This window comes from Capra hircus, unplaced genomic scaffold, assembly GCF_001704415.2.
Source record: "Capra hircus breed San Clemente unplaced genomic scaffold, ASM170441v1, whole genome shotgun sequence".
Classification (NCBI taxonomy): Eukaryota; Metazoa; Chordata; class Mammalia; order Artiodactyla; family Bovidae; genus Capra; species Capra hircus.
In genome coordinates, this window is record NW_017203891.1 from 1 (window position 1) to 17684 (window position 17684).

The window sequence follows — 17684 nt, forward strand, 5'->3', positions numbered from 1 at the left end:
GGCCCCAAGTGGCCCAACCCGGACGCCCCATCAGCAGTACTTTTGAGCTCATCAACGTCATCAAGGAAGAGGCCTTGACAAGGGACGGCCCCACATTGTGCATGATGAGTATGTACCAGGTTTTTCCATTTTCCTGTTGCACTGTGATAGGAGGAGGAGGAGGAGAGACTCACAAGCCCTCTCTCTGCAGGCGACAAATTCCAGGGTATTTCTAATGTGCACATGTCGTGGTTTCTACTGGTCCATGCGGTTTCTAGTGTGCACTGGTGTAAAATGTTGTGCATTTTAGTCTGTCAGAGGCTTCAGGTTCTGCTCTAGGGTTCATCTTTCTAGATAGTACTGTGTCTTAGCCTACCGCAATATATCTGCATGCTTTCCTAGGTTTTCTGTTTCAGTAATGCAAACTAGACAGTAATGTACATGTTTACATTTATACTAATTTACATGGCATAGTTTATATTATCTTTAAATCCTTACACTGATTTCAACAAACACTAGTAGAAAACCTTTTAAAATATGTTTAGTTGATTAGTAGTCATAAAGTTAACTCTTAATAATATTTATAGTTTACATTATGTTTTGAAGTTTACTGTCTCTGGTGGTTTAAAGGTAAAGCATGATTTGCTTCTAGCCTCAAAGCTGCTAGGTGTCCGAATGGAGTTCAGACCCCGCACACTCTCACTTTAATGAGAGGGACAGGGTCCTAGATATACCTAATGGTGTGTGAATATCTGGAGTCAGACTTCATAGCTGGGACTTGACCTGCCAGACAGTGGCAGATGGTTTCAAGTCTCACAAGCCTCTAGCCCAGGTTCCACGGTAGGTAGCTTCCTTAGTCAGCACGTTGTTAGGCATTTACTATTAAATTACCACCCCCTCTGCTAGAGTAGATATTAATACATTTCACAGTGAAGCTTATAAAATAAGCTTTGCTTTGAACTGTTGCTGTCAGAGGAAATGAGACTTCTGGCGGAGGTCAGTACTGTCACCAGTTTGAAGCAAGCCACATGACTGGCTCCTTCCAAGGAGTCTGATGGTCTTTTTTAAAATAGTGACTATTTCAGAATGTTAGCCTGCCTCTTAATTAGATTAAGAAGAACTAAGAGGCTACAGTCTATGGTGTCCCAAGAGTTGGACACAAGTTAGCAACTAAACCACCACCAGTAAGTAAGATCCCTGGAAAATGTGACAACCAGCAGTAGTTTTAAATGACACAGACAGCTTCAGAATAACTAGATACTTGCTCCTAGTCTAAGCAACTGTAGGATATGCAGTTATAGCAGAAAGTGAGGACTGCTTCTAGAGTCTCCCTCCTCCCCACTAATCTGGGTTAGCTTTTCAAATACCTTCCGGATTTTACCAGCTTTTAGCAATTCAGGCCAAATTCTGATGTTGCTGCCCGGTTTTGTTTTGGATTTTGGGTTACTAATAGTACTCCGAGGATCTCCCTTAAGTCAGGAATGCAGCTGATCTTATATTACAGAACGGAGAAAGGGGAAAAAAAAGTACAATTTTAACAGAACTGTTTGATTCATTCATCTATATATAGCTTTGGGTGGATTGTCTTATGCAGAGATTTTCATTTTACACTACAGGCTGCATATGTTACCTCTGGACTTAATCAGATACAGCTTGTTCTTAGGTCTAAATAAGAAAAGAGCAAGTTAATCCTACACTAGTGCATCTTCACATGTTACGTAGGTGAGCTGGATGAAAAGCCCCAACGATCAAGTGTTCATTCATTTACCCACCATCTTTAAGAGAGAAGTGAGTCCATTAAAATTATTTTTCTACATTACTTGAGCAAATTTGAAATTTTTAAGTAGTTGCTAGCTCTAGTACAGCACTCTGAATGCCAGTTACCTTTCAGTTTCCATCTTACCTTTTGCACCTCTAAATATCCCTTCCTGCTAGCCTACAGACACCTCAAGTCTAGTATCTGTAGGTCCAAGCTCAGCCTCCCGTCCTGCTCCCATCCACTTAGTTGTACAAACCAGAAAGACATCAAAGTCCTTCTTTGTGCCTCCTCACCTCCATGTATCATTGGCCCCCAGAGCTTGCAGATGCTCCGCAGGCTTTCAGTACACTTTTCAAATCCTTCTGCAGCCTGGTTGAAGTCTACTCTGCCCCAGCTATCATCCCTGTCCCCCTGGCTTCTCATTCAACACACACCTCAAAAGGCACTCACTCTCTTTGAAACTGTCTCTAATTCATCCCAGAGGTGATCATTCACAGACAACACATCTTTACCAGTGCCATTCCTGTTTATCAGATCCGCTTCTCACTGCTTGTTTACATGACTGTCAGCCCCACACTGCAGAGACCAGCAGTGTGAGCTCATTTGTCCCATTCTCCATAGAGTGAAGTCCTATGCCTGACACACAGTGGTAGTAGAAAGATACTGATATGAGTTGGTACTGTGTTTCAAGTTAGGATGACTTACCCATTATTCAGGATATGTGCTTATATATGAACTTTGCCCGGAGAGCCTTGTTTTTGTTTTGGTTATTGTTATTTTACCTGCTTACATTTATCTGTGGACTATAAAGCCAATTTACAAAGTTTTTAAAGCCCTGTCAAAAAATAGGTGGGGGGAGGCTTGGAAAGGCCTGGGTGCTTCCACTGACGAGAGTTAAACTTCTAGCGCACAAACTGTGCTGTCTTCCTGGTCCTCACAGCTGTGTGCCAGGTGAATGGAGTTTCTAGATAAAACGATCTCTAAGGGTAAAACTTCCTCAACGAAAAGTACACTCATTCAGTTTGAGCACAGGCATAGGTTAAAGGCAAACCGCTTGTTCTCAGCTTCCTATGTTCGTCTGCTCAAGACAGTCCTATCCAGAGGCTGATCTGTATCATTACTGTCAAATGGCAAACACAGAGCCTATTTTCCTCAGAAGAGTGTGGAACACAGTCATGGTTCTTACACCGTTTTATGAGACAGTAGTAGCTTAGACCTTCACTTACAGAACCAAAAGGCTGGTTTCTTGTGTGAATCTACCACCCTGTTGCATGCCAGAGTGGGCTGATTTCATTCAGCAGTTTTCAGAGTGGGATCTGAGGGCCCGATTGGGAAGGGCGGCGGGACGGTCTCTTGGATCACCTTCTAGGTAATCCAGGCAGACAGCAGTTTTCAGAATAATACAAAGATACTGGTAGCCTTGTTCACTCTTATTCTGTCTTGAGTGTACAGAGGAGTTTCTCAGAGTGACCTGACCCAGGTGACATCCCCACTCTGACAGCGAAGGGAATGTGTGCTTGCATGGTGGTGTGTTTCAATGTTTTCTCAGCTCTAATGTCTGATACAGTAAAGACTGATAGCTAACGGCCAAATAAGAAAAAGCTCTTTTAGAGGGTTTTCAATAATTGTTAATTTTGACCTGAGATGGTCTATAGCAAATGCTTCTGAAATATATGGACTGCTTTCTGAACCAGCTGTTGTAAAGACACCCCCTCAAGTTAGAACTAATTGAGTCCTTCTTTTAATCCTCAAAATCACCCATGAGGGGAGTAATTTTAGGATCCGCTCTTCCTGTGTGAGGAAATGAGGGCTGCAAAGGTAAGTCCTAGGGCCTGTGTGCACATGTATCTGGTGAGCAAGGATCAGAGCCAGCACCAGCTACTAATGTGTAAGGTCCAGGGTAAAGTGAAAACATAGGACCCCCTTGCTCAAAAATTATTACCAGTAAAGCATTTCCAGTTAAAGAAACAATCCTGTTTACCATCAAATCAAAAAGAATAAAATACCTAGGAATAAACCTACCTAAGGAGGCAAATTTAAGTGACTAGATGTGATAGAGTGCCTGATGAACTATGGAATGAGGTTTGTGACATTGTACAGGAGACAGGGATCAAGACCATCCCCATGGAAATGAAATGCAAAAAAGCAAAATGGCTGTCTGGGGAGGACTTACAAACAGCTGTGAAAAGACGAGAAGCGAAAAGCAGAGGACAAAAGGAAAGATATAGCCATTTGAATGCAGAGTTCCAAAGAATAGCAAGGAGAGATAGGAAAGCCTTCCTCAGCGATCAATACAAGGAAATAGAGGAAAACAACAGAATGGGGAAGACTGGAGATCTCTTCAAGAAAGTTAGAGATACCAAGGGAACATTTCATGCAAACATGGGCTCAATAAAAGACAGAAATGGTATGGACCTAATGGAAGCAGAAGATATTAAGAAGAGGTGGCAAGAATACACAGAACTGTACGGAAAAGATCTTCATGACCAAGATAATCACGATGGTGTGATCACTCACCTAGAGCCAGACATCCTGGAATGTGAGGTCAAGTGGGCCTTAGAAAGCATCACTACAAACAAAGCCAGTGGAGGTGATGGAATTCTAGTTGAGCTCTTTCAAATCATGAAAGATGATGCTTGAAAGTGCTGCACTCAATATGCCAGCACATTTGGAAAACTCAGCAGTGGCCACAGGACTGGAAAAGGTCAGTTTACATTCCAGTCCCAAAGAAAGCAATGCCAAAAAAATGCTTAAACTACCGCACAATTGCACTCATCTCACACCAGTAAAGTAATGCTCAAAATTCTCCAAGCCAGACTTCAGCAATACCTGAACTGTGAACTTCCAGATGTTCAAGCTGGTTTTAGAAAATGCAGAGGAACCAGAGATCAAATTGCCAACATCCGCTGGATCATCGAAAAAGCAAGAGAGTTCCAGAAAAACATCTATTTCTGCTTTATTGACTATGCCAAAGCCTTCAACTGTGTGGATCACAATAAACTTGGAAAATTCTGAAAGAGATGGGAACACCAGACCACCTGACCTGCCTCTTGAGAAACCTATATGTAGGTCAGGAAGCAACAGTTAGAACTGGACATGGAACAACAGACTGGTTCCAAATAGGAAAAGGAGTACATCAAGGCTGTATTTTGTCACCCTGCTTATGTAACTTATATGCACAGTACATCCTGAGAAACGCTGGGCTGGAGGAAGCACAAGCTGGAATCAAGATTGCCAGGAGAAATAACAATAACCTCAGATATGCAGATGACACTACCCTTATGGCAGAAAGTGAAGGGGAACTAAAAAGCCTCTTGATGAAAGTGAAAGAGGAGAGTGAAAAAGTTGGCTTAAAGCTCAACATTCACAAAACGAAGATCATGGCATCTGGTCCCATCACTTCATGGCAAATAGATAGGGAAACAGTGTCAGACTTTATTTTTTTGGGCTCCAAAATCACTGCAGATGGTGACTGTAGCCATGAAATTAAAAGACACTTACTCCTTGGGGTGGCTCAGAGGATAAACATCTGCTTGCATTGTGGGAGACCTGGGTTCAATCCCGGGTTGGGAAGATCTCCTGGAGAAGGAAATGGCAACCCACTCCAATATTCTTGCCTGGAAAATCTCATGGATGGAGGAGCCTGGTAGGCTCCAGTCCATGGGGTTGCAAAGAGTCAGACACGACTGAGCAACTTCACTTTCACTCACTCCTTAGAAGGAAAGTTATGACCAACCTACAATAGCATATTGAAAAGCAGAGACATTACTTTGCCAACAAACGTCCGTCTAGTCAAGGCTATGGTTTTTCCAGTGGTCATGTATGGATGTGAGAGTTGGACCGCGAAGAAAGCTGAGTGCCGAAGAATTGATGCTTTTGAACTGTGGCATTGGAGAATACTCTTGAGAGTCCCTTGGACTGCAAGTAGGTCTAACCAGTCCATCCTAAGGGAGATCAGTCCTGGGTGTTCCTTGGAAGGACTGATGCTAAAGCTGAAGCTCCAATACTTTGGACACCTCGTGCAGAGTTGACTCATTGGAAAAGACTCTGATGCTGGGAGGGATTGGGGGCAGGAGGAGAAGGGGACGACAGAGGATGAGATGGCTGGATGGCATCACTGACTCAATGGACGTGAGTCTGAGTGAACTCCGGGAGTTGGTGATGGACAGGGAGGCCTGGCATGCTGCGATTCATGGGGTCGCTAAGAGTCAGACACGACTGAGCAACTGAACTGAAGGAGGCAAAAGGCCTGCACTCTGAAAACTGTTAAGAAAGAACTTAAAGACAACAGCAACAGATGGAGAGGGATAACAATATCGATGCTTCCAATCCAAGAACATGTTAAAATATACCACCCAGGTTAATCTACAGATTCGGTGACTCCCTATCAGATTACTAATGGCATTTTCATAGAACTAGAACAAGAGATTTTTTAATTTGTATGGAAACACAGAAGATTCCAAATAACCAAAGCAAGCCTGAGAAAGAAAAAAGCTGGAGGAATCAGGCTTCCTGACTTCAGACTATACTACAAGCTACAGAAATGTAGACCAATGGAACAGGATACGAAGTCCAGAATAAACCCATGCATTTAAGGTCAATTAACCTACAACAAAGGAGGCAAGAATATACAATGGAGCAAAAACAGTCTCTTCACTAAGTGGTGCTGGGAAAACTGGACACCTACATTTAAAAGAATGAAATCAGAACATTCTCTAACACCATACACATGGACATCACCAAATGGTCAGCACCAAAATCAGACTGATTATATTCTTTGCAGCGAAAGATGGAGAAACTCTATACAGTCAGCAAAAACAAGACCGGGACCTGACTGTGGCTCAGATCATGAACTGCTTATTGCCAAATTCAGACTCAAATTGAAGAACATAGGGAAAAACCACTAGGCCATTCAGGTCTGACCTAAATCAAATCTCTTAAGATTAGACATTGAAAAAGTGAAAGTTGCTCAGTCATGTCGAACTTCGCAACTCCATGAACTGTACAGTCCATGGAATTCTCCAGGCCAGAATACTGGAGTGGGTAGCCTATCCCTTCTCCAGGGGATCTTCCTGACCCAGGGATCAAACTCGGGGCTTCTGCATTGCAGGTGGATTCTTTACAGGTGAGCTACCAGGGAAACCCAATGATTATACAGTGGAAGTGACAAATAGAATCAAGGGATTAGATCTGACAGATTGCTAGAAGAACCGTGGACAGAGGTTCGTAACATTGTACAGGAGGTAGTGATCAAAACCTTTCCCAAGAAAAAGAAATGCAAAAAGGCAAAATGGTTGTCTGAGGAGGTTTACAAAGAGCTGAGAAAAGAAAACAGTCATGTGTAAATGTGAGAGCTGGACCATAAAGAAGGCTGAGCGCCAAAGTAGTGATGCTTTTGAACTGTGGTTTTGGAGTAGATTCTCGAGAGTCCCTTTCACTACAAGATCAAACCAGTCAATCCTAAAGGTAATCAACCCTGAATATTCTTTGGAAGGACTGATGCTGAAGCTCCAATACTTTGGCCACCTGATGCAAAGAGCCAACTCATTTGAAAAGACCCTGGTGCTGGGAACGATTGAAGGCAGGAGAAGGAGGGAACGACAGAGGACGAGATGGTTGGATGGCATCACCGACTCGATGGACACGAGTCTGAACAAACTCTGGGAGACAGTGAAGGACAGGGAAGCCTGGCTGCTCCAGCCCATGGGTTACAAAGAGTCGGACATGACTGAGCAGCTGAACAACAGCTAACACCATACACAAAAATAACTCTGAACAAATTAAAAAACCTAAAGGCAAGACCAGACTCTGTGAAGTTCTTAGAAGAAAACATAGAACAACACTCATAGAACAACACTGACGTAAGTCACAGCAGTATCTGTTTTGATCCATCTCCTATATAATGGAAATAAGAAACACATGAGACCTAACTAAACTCAAAAGCTTTTCCACAAACAAAGGAAACCACAGACAACAGAAAGACAGCCCCCAGAATGGGAGAAAATACTTGCAACTCTGTAACCAGCTAGGAATTAGTCTTCAAAATATACACACAGCTCATGCAGCTCAACATCCTAAAGCAAACAACCCAGTCAAAAAGTGGGAGAAGACCTAAATAGACATTTCTCAAAGGAGACATACAGATGACCAGCAGACACATGAAAAGATGCTCAGCACCGCTCATTATTAGAGAAATGCAAATCAAAGGCACAGTTAGGCAGATCTCACACCAGTCAGAATAACTTGCCTTTATTTTTTCATCCACTTCCAAAAGTCTTACAGGCTTGAGTTGCCATTATTCCAGGATTAATGTATATTCAAGCTTTAACTCTGTTTTCCTTCCTGCCGTAATAATTTTGAAAGGAAGCTTCACTTCCTTCATAGTGACAGGGTTTTTACCCCTGCATTGCCATCTCGGTTATGATTTTTAAAACATCGCATAAGCAAAACAACAATAATGGTAATTATACAAAGTAGTTGCTTTCAGCAATAATTATATGAAGTAGTAAAAAGTGTAATTAAGTGGCAAAAGGCCATAGGTATTATACATACTGATGATAGAAGGAACCCCAGTGTCTCTTCAAATGAATATAGACAGAGCCACTTTAAAATATTACTGTATATTGGGAAATTGCTTTCAATTGTTTGAAGCATTGACAGAGGAAGATGAGAATACACTGTAACAGCTAAGAGTTAAAGCACTGTTACTCTCAAGGGGGCCCTTTAAGAAAGTGGCAAACTACCAAACCAGTGAATTTATATACTATTCTTGTATTAGCTAAGTTATAAATTACCTGCGTCGCTTTTCCACCAAGTCTCTGTAATGTGAAGTGCAAATGCATGAGACTTGACAAACCTCCTTTAATCCTGCTGAATTCCTACACTTCTAAAAGAGAATGGCCTTTTTCAGTCTTTCAAGACTGATACTTCAAAGTATCTGTGCATTTGATTTGATTTGACCTACTTTCTAGTCATGTTTAAAGTCTTATTTTGTAGGACTTTCCTTTTATTTAGATACTTATTTAAGAGTGGCTAAGTATTAAGGAAAGACAACCCAGGCAAAGGGCAGAGTAATCCCACATGGAGCGCACACTGCATAATAAACCACGTACTACCTGACTTTCCTAAACTAATGGCTAAGGTTAGCTCGAAAGGGAGAAGGAAAAAGTTTCACTAGAACAAATTAAGCAGAGATTAAAAGGTTAAACGTTGAAAAACATTAATACCAAATGATTGGGGTGGAGGAGGTGGGAAATCCTAGCTATGCTATAATGAGAAGGTAAACTCAGTTCATTTTAGAATCTGAAGAAAGACAACATAATGAACAAGAAAAAAATAATACAGTGAATCAGAGTTAAAAGAGCAGTCATCATTCTAAAGATTTAATGAAATGAATCAGAAACACTTATTATGAAATTGGAACAAATTAGAGGCTAATAAATGGAAAGGATAAGAGACGGGCTAGTAGTAGAATGGGCAAAACTACAATTAGACTCAGATATGGAAGTCAGATACAGAAGTTTCTGACAATCGATCTAAGGGATGATCTATGGAGAGAGAGATGAACGAGGAAGAAAAAAAAGGCTGAAAAAAAAATCATGGCCTGAAGATTCTGTAATAAACTGAATAAAGGGATGAGATATTAAAATGAATTATCAGGATACAAAGAATAGTAACATTCAGAGAAAAGATCTGAAAACCACAGTTAACAAGGCTGGTCCAGCAGTGGCCTATAACTGTAATGTGGCCCCCATCAACAGAGGAATGGATAAAGTGGGACACATCCACAGTGGAATACTACGCCTGCATTAAAAAAGAGTGAAACAATGTCATTGCAGCAAGATGGATGGACCTAGGAGAACATCATACTAAGTGAAGTAAGTCAGAGAAAGATACCATATGGCATCACTTATCTGTGGGATTTAAAATACGGCGCAGATGCACCTACCTGCAAAGCAGAAGCAGACTCACACATACAGAGGTCAGACGTGTGCTCCGCGAAGCGGGAGAAGGGGCGTGGGGGGGGTAGATGGGGAGCTTGGGGTCTGTGGATGCAACCTATTATACAGAGGACAGATAAACAACATGGTCCTATTGTATATTCCACAGGGGGCTTTCTGGCATAAACTCTCATGGAAAAGAGTAGGAAAAAAAGAATGTATACGTGTGTTGAACTGGAGTCACGTTGCTATACAGCAGAGATTGTCACATTATAAGTCAACTATATTTCTAAAGTTCTATTTTTTTTATGTAAACATTTCTAAATTAAATACATAAATGTTAAAGTCTGTACCCAAGAGAAGGACATTCCAAGTATAGGGGCGAGAAAGACAAAAGCAGGGACAGTGGAAGAAAACGCCGTATATAGTCGAGGAGCTACTAGTAGTTCAGACTGGGGGGAGTAAAGACTGCTTAAACACCTCGACCATCACTGAGAATCTCTTCAGATGATGAGTCACATTTAAACTTCATTGGATTTTGAACTTACAGTAGTTGTCACTTTAAGCTGAAATAAGGATCCAGGCTACGGTCCATTACTCAGACTCAGTACTGCCCCACATTGACCATGGAGTCAAATTGATGACCAATTTTTAACACAGAGGCTCTGATAGTTACTTTCAAAAACCTAACAGGATACACACTCAGAGGGGGAAAAAATGTATGTATCTATATATACAATATATATATCCATATATTGGAGAAAATATTAAAAAAAAGAACAACTAAGCTTTCAACTGGAGAAACCCAGAAAAAGAACTAAATAAATCCACAAAATGTACTAAGAATGAGAGCAAATAGTAATGAAATGGAGGCAAGGATGAAAGTGAAAGTGAAGTCATGCCCGGACTCTCTGCCGCCCATGGACTGTAGCCCACCAGACTCCTCCATCCATAGAATTTTCCAGGCAAGAGTACTGGAGTGGGTTGCCATTTCCTTCTCCAGGGGATCTTCCTGACCCACGGATCAAACCTGGGCCTCCTGCAATGCAGGCAGATGCTTTACCATCTGAGCCACCCGGGAAGCAGATCAACTTTATTGCTTAAATTGTATTAACAAGAGATACAACTCTGGAAAATGGTGAAAAAAGCAGAGAAGGCATAATTTACCATGGGGGAAGGAAAAAAAAGTCTCCCACTTAACCTGTAGTCCTCAAATGTTTTAAAAATTGTTAACTGTGATAAGATGATGTTTATTTTTAAAGTCCTTATCTTTTTGGAATTTTACACTGATTTATTAATGGATAAAAAATCTGGGGTTTGCTTCAAAACACGTGTGCAGAAATAGGCCATGAAACGCGAGCAGCTGCAAGCTGATGATTGTTGTAGTTTAGTGACAGAGCCATGAGGGTTACTATACTTTGTATTTTGCTAACAGGTTAAAAATCGTATAAATGTTTTAAAAGAAATGAAATAAACATTTTAAACTATTTTATAATGCTATACCAATAAATTGTTAAGCCTACCTAATCATAATAAACGATACTTAGGGAACATATGGTACTTACCAGTCTCTGATCTGAGCCCCCAATGTGTATCAGCCGCAGCAAAAAAAAATCTCGTCTCCCAAGCTATGACCCTAGTTACTTACCTGGATGTACATTGTTCATTCAACCTCAAAATGGGGATATTAATAGTACCTGGATTTTTCTGAGGATTAAAATCATTGGCACATGTAAAGTACTTACAAGCCTGGTATATACAGTTTTCAACCTGTCTAGGCCCACTGCGTTTTGACCAGGCTACACTTGTTGCACACAGAGAAAACATGTAATGTCACCTTGATTAAGAAAACAGACAAAGCTAACACCAGAATGGGAGGGAACAGTGTAAGCCATTGTTACTTACTTGAATACAGGTACAAAGATCTGAAGAAAATGCTGTCGAATAAAACCCAGTGTGTTAGATTGAAAGAATTACATACATCATTTAAAAAGATTTCTCCCAGAAATACAGAGCTAGTTAAATGGTGCCAAAAAAACTGTTCTCAGTGAATTCAGGACTTTTTTTTTATAGATGTTTGAAAACATACAATAAAATGACACGCATTCATTATCCCCATCCCCAAAAGAAAACACTCTTAAGCAAACTTAAAGTCAAACCATTCTCTTTAACTTGCTAAATGTTATTTCTCAGATGCCTATAGAAATACTTTTATTTAATATTAAGAAAGTAGATGCTTTACCATAACACAATATGGTAACTCTTTACAGTGTCAGAATGGAAGACTATTGATATCCTATCAAATGCAGTAAAAAGCCAAAAGATGTAAGAGGTATAAAAAGAAAGACATAATTGGCGTTATTGGCGGATGATGGTGTAGCCAACTAACCTAGAGAATCCACAGATTGTTAGAACTTAAAAAAAGTTCTAGAATCTACAGATTATTAGAACTTAAAAAAAAGTTGTACGTGGCTGAATACAAGTTCACCATGTGAAAAATCAATAACTTCCCTATATATAGCCACTGAAACCAAACACTAATGTCCTAAAGAGAGGCCATTCTTTGGAATAACAGAAACTACCTAGGAATCACCCTAAAATGACATTGGGGAAGACTCTACAGAAAATTGGACTTTCCTGGTGGTTCAGTGGTAAAGAACCTGCCTGCCAGTGTAGGCGACGCCAGAGACGGGGGTTTGATCGCTGGGTCAGAAAGATCCCCTGAAGAAGGAAATGGCAGTATTCTTGCCTGGAGAATCCCACGGATGGAAGAGCCTGGTCAACTGTAATCCATGGGTCCCAAAAGAGTCAGACACGACTTAGCAACTAAGCAACAATATGCAGAAAACTGTAAAATCTAAGTGAAAACTATAAAAGACCTGAGGCAAATGGAAAGAAAGATATCTTCATGAACAGAAAAAGCTCAAAAAGAGGTCTATTTCCTCAGATCTACTCAAGATATTCAGTGCAGCCTAACCAAAATCCCAACAACTATTGTATTCCTTGACAGTCCAGTATCAGTTATATAAGGTAGAATGGGATGAGGTAGGAGGGTAGAAGTGGAAATGAGTGTGCAGGTGAAAAATGCAAATACGTGTGTCTGAAGCCCTAAAAGTGAAACAGTGACTGTGCTGCTAGCAGCCAAGACTATTGTATAAACCTGCTTCATCAAGTGTCAAAAACTACTAAAAACCTAAGGGAATTTAAGCAACTGTGGGGAAATACAGTATCAAAAAAAAGCTTCTGTACAACAAAGGAAAATATAAGCAAGGTGAAAAGACAGCCTTCTGAATGGGAGAAAATAATAGCAAATGAAACAACTGACAAACAACTAATCTCAAAAATATACAAGCAACTTCTGCAGCTCAATTCCAGAAAAATTAACGACCCAATCAAAAAATGGGCAAAGAACTAAATAGACATTTCTCCAAAGAAGACATACGGATGGGCTAACAAACACATGAAAAGATGCTCAACATCACTCATTATTAGAGAAATGCAAATCAAAACCACAATGAGGTACCACTTCACACCAGTCAGAATGGCTGCGATCCAAAAATCTGCAAGCAATAAATGCTGGAGAGGGTGTGGAGAAAAGGGAACCCTCCTACACTGTTGGTGGGAATGCAAACTAGTACAGCCACTATGGAGAACAGTGTGGAGATTCCTTAAAAAATTGCAAATAGAACTACCTTATGACCCAGCAATCCCACTTCTGGGCATACACACGGAGGAAACCAGAATTGAAAGAGACACATGTACCCCAATGTTCATCGCAGCACTGTTTATAATAGCCAGGACATGGAAACAACCTAGATGTCCATCAGCAGATGAATGGATAAGAAAGCTGTGGTACATATACACAATGGAGTATTACTCAGCCGTTAAAAAGAATTCATTTGAATCAGTTCTGATGAGATGGATGAAACTGGAGCCAATTATACAGAGTGAAGTAAGCCAGAAAGAAAAACACCAATACAGTATACTCACACATATATATGGAATTTAGGAAGATGGCAATGACGACCCTGTATGCAAGACAGGAAAAAAGACACAGATGTGTATAACGGACTTTTGGACTCAGAGGGAGAGGGAGAGGGTGGGACGATTTGGGAGAATGGGAATTCTAACATGTATACTGTCATGTAAGAATTGAATCGCCAGTCCATGTCTGACGTAGGGTGCAGCTTGCTTGGGGCAGGTGCATGGGGATGACCCAGAGAGATGTTGTGGGGAGGGAGGTGGGAGGGGGGTTCATGTTTGGGAACGCATGTAAGAATTTAAGATTTTAAAATTTAAAAAAAAAATAAAATAAATAAAAAAATAAAAATATAAAAAAAAAACAGACAAGCAGATTAAAGGGCCAAACCAGAGAGTTCAGAAATAGGCCTGTATATGAGAATTTGGCAAATTATTAAAAAGGCAGCCTAAATCAATGAGGAAAGAGGAGACTGTTCACTATAACATGCTGGCACCAGTGGTTATCTGTTGGAAAAATGACTAAAATGAGACCCCTGCCTTACATCAAAACAAGAATAAGATTCCAATGAATTAAACAATTAGATGTAATGAGGTAGAAAATTGTAGGAGAATATTTCTTAAATACGGGGGTCAAGAAAGCATTTTGAAATGGCCTGATAAAAATACCTGCTACCCTTTCTAAAGCCTTTTTCGTGCCTGTGTGTGAAGCAAACAGAAACATATTTTTCCAAGAATTTTATAGAAGGTGGTCATACTTGGAAAGTTCCACTTCCATGCCAGAAATAATTACTAAATATGAAACTCACTGTGAAAATTTTCTGCTGCCTTTTGGGCCATAGATTTCCATTTTTATTCAGATTCTGAAAGTTCAGTTTAGCCATTTGGAATTTAAAAAATAATTTTTTTTCCAGAGCTTTTTGCCTCTTCCTACTTATCTCATAGCCTCCAGTTAAAATCCCATATTATTTTTCCTATCATATCACCCAACTCCTCCCTCACATCAAATCTTATTGCCCTTGCAAGTCTAATTTTGAACTTTTCAAATTAGACATCAAGTTAAACAACTGATAAACCAGTCTCAAAAGAGGCCACGTTATGAACAAGTATCACCTTTATGCTAACCTTAAAATCTCTTCCCTTGTCAGCATTTCATTCATTTTTGTGTTCTAGAATAGGTATAAATTCAGGCTCCCTAGCGTCTACAGAAATTCGTGACGGTGACTTCATTCCAGTATATTCAGTCTTTTAGTGATCCTGCAATAGGTTTTTCTTTTGTTGCCCCCAAGGTATGGCGCGGTTTCAGCAGGAATGCTGTGTGCTCTTACCACCTTGTCCCAGCAACTGGAGAATGAAAATGCCGTGGATGTTTTCCAGGTTGCAAAAATGATCAATCTGATGAGGCCTGGAGTATTTACAGACATTGTAAGTACTGTGCTTATTTGCAAAACCTGTACAACATCAGCTGAAACTCAGCCTCATCCTGTACAACAGTAGTTCTCAATGGGGGTGAGGGTGGAGTAATTTTGCCCCGTAGGGGATGTTGGGCAATGTCGGAGACCCTTTTTACGATCACCACTGGGGATGGGGTTAAGTGAATGGAGCCCAGGGATACTGTTAAACATACCACAACACCTGAGATGGCCCTCTGCAATAAAGGATTCTCTGGCCCACATGTCAGAAGTGCTAAGCAAACAAACTCTGCTTTCTAGAGTATGTCGTGTTTTCTGAAGATAAAGTACAGATTTCTTATTATCTTAGTGGACCATTCCAAGGTAAGAGATGCAAAGGACACAAAGCAGGTGTCGGTTTTGATCATAACGGATTCCACAGATGATTTTGTAAGTTTCTTCAGGAGCACAGACATATATTCCCATGTCTCTAGTGTATTTTTCACAGTTAGATTTTCAATCAGTACTTTTACCTGCAATGAAATGAGATGAAGCTGTTCTTCGGCTCCAAAACCATCTTCCTCTCGTTTTCCAGGAACAGTACCAGTTTGTCTACAAAGCGATGCTCAGCTTGGTCAGCACTAAAGAGAATGGAAATGGCCCCATGACAGTGGACAGAAACGGCGCCGCTCTCACCGCGGACGAGTCGGACCCTGCCGAGAGCATGGAGTCGCTGGTGTGACTGGAATCGTGAAAGAATGCTTCATTTGTAAACCTTCTGAAGACTGAGAACTTTCTTGAGGCCTTTTTTTTGCCAGACTCTAGGTCTAGGTTATATGATAACCCAGTTACTTTTTTACACTGATAAAAGTTTTGATATTTATTTTTTGCCATTTTATGTCTTAATGGTATCCTACTGAGCATTTGCACCTCTGTTCATTTCCCACAGTGAAACACGGTTTTACCTAGTTTGCACTGCCTGATCAGTGTTACTGCCTATAATCTGATACTACAGCAAACCCTGACATGACATTCCACGACACCATACATGCTACTTTTTAATTCAGTATAGTGAAGGTCTTTGTTATGACAGTGACTCTTGATTTTTTTTTTTCAGTTATTACTCTTGCTAAAGCAGCTGCATCCTCCTAGCAGGCAATGCTGTCCTCTTCCTCAGTCCTCTCCTATTTTTTAAGGCACTGCTCAGTACTTCTGTATGCCTTCTGTGTTTTAATGGAGTGGATGAGCGCTGTTTTCTTTTTAAAGAATAGTGGCGGCGGGGGGCTCCTCTGAAGGCCTGTCCATGTCATGGCCTTGAGAGAGTCCCATTTGTGATGGTGAAGGTGTCCATTAAGAAACAAGAAGGTTGAAGAGTCATCTGATGTGAACATCACTTCCTAGTTTCAAAGTTATATTCCTAGCTTTAAAAAATGCCCAACTGTGTCAAAATAAAGGATATCTCTGTATTACAGTTTTCACAGTAGCTATGTGGACAGTGTGTGTGATTTCCATTTGACTCTCTGAAATAGTGACATCCCTGCCCCCCAAATCAGGGCCATCTTTACAAAAGAGAGATGGCAATATTTTACGTAACTCCAGTTATGAAATCCTTTAGTGAGTCTTCATTAATGCCTCATGGTTTATAATTTCATACCTCTTGGCAGGTGGAATAATGCAAATCTTGGGCAGGTGTATAATTTTGAAAGTAGTCCTAATATTCCTATTACTCATATAGCAATCTAATAAAAACTACCTATAGAGTTAACATTCTTACTTCTTTTCTTTCCTTTCTTTTTGGCCAAATATTTCATGGTAAAGCTCGTTAACTACATGTATTCTTCTACTTAAACTGAAAATATTGTATTAATTAATTAGCAAAAATTCTTGGGACTATCTAGGTTCCTCGCATGGAGAAATCTGACATGGAGAGAGAGAATTAGAATCTTGAGTGAAAGGTAACAGTGACATTTTGAAAGAGTTCTTAAGAGTAGGACACACTTTGTATGCTTTTGTGTATTTTAGCCTCAAAAACAGGTTCACTTCAGTAAAAGAGACTGCTCATAGGGACACAGAGCCCAAGGAGGCAATTTCCCAGAGCCACATTCACCCTGCCATCCATCATGGGGAAATCAGGAGCATTCACAAGAAATTTCAGTTCAGCAAGTTAGAAAGATAAGCTACTTACTGAGATCTGTTTCTTCTGGTGCATATTTGCTTTTGACAGGTGACTTCTGTCAGAAGTTAAGCCATCACCAGGGCTGAGCCTGGGAAGAGGAAAAGGGTTTTGGTTAATTTTTTTATGTCAATAAACATCAACCAACAGGTCACACTAGCTGTGACCATACTTTCTGGCTAGGCATTAAAACGTCCGTGATGATAAGCAGCACGGAGACTCTGTTTGTCCTGAGTTGATTTTCTATGAAGTTTGTCGGAGCAGAGCTCAAAGGACCAAAGCTGCTGAGGCCTCCTGGCCCGGGATTTCTAACACACGGGCCAGGTCAACCAAGTTTTCATAAACAACATAACTTGCCAGGATTCATCTCATCTTCTCATCGCGCAGAGTCAGCCACACAGGGTGGTCCACTGTTCACGGACTGTGAGCGCTTGCTTGAGGAAATGTGAACAGGAGAGCCCAAC

General features: G+C 40.6%; 1 long non-coding RNA gene across 1 annotated transcript; it reads left to right on the plus strand.

Moving 5' to 3' along the window:
• Positions 1-31: 31 nt before the first annotated feature.
• LOC108635095 lies at positions 32-16530 on the plus strand. The gene is made up of 3 exons (XR_001917749.1): positions 32-108; positions 14946-15081; positions 15643-16530. It is a non-coding gene; the product is annotated as an uncharacterized LOC108635095 (long non-coding RNA).
• The last annotated feature ends 1154 nt before the right edge of the window (positions 16531-17684 follow it).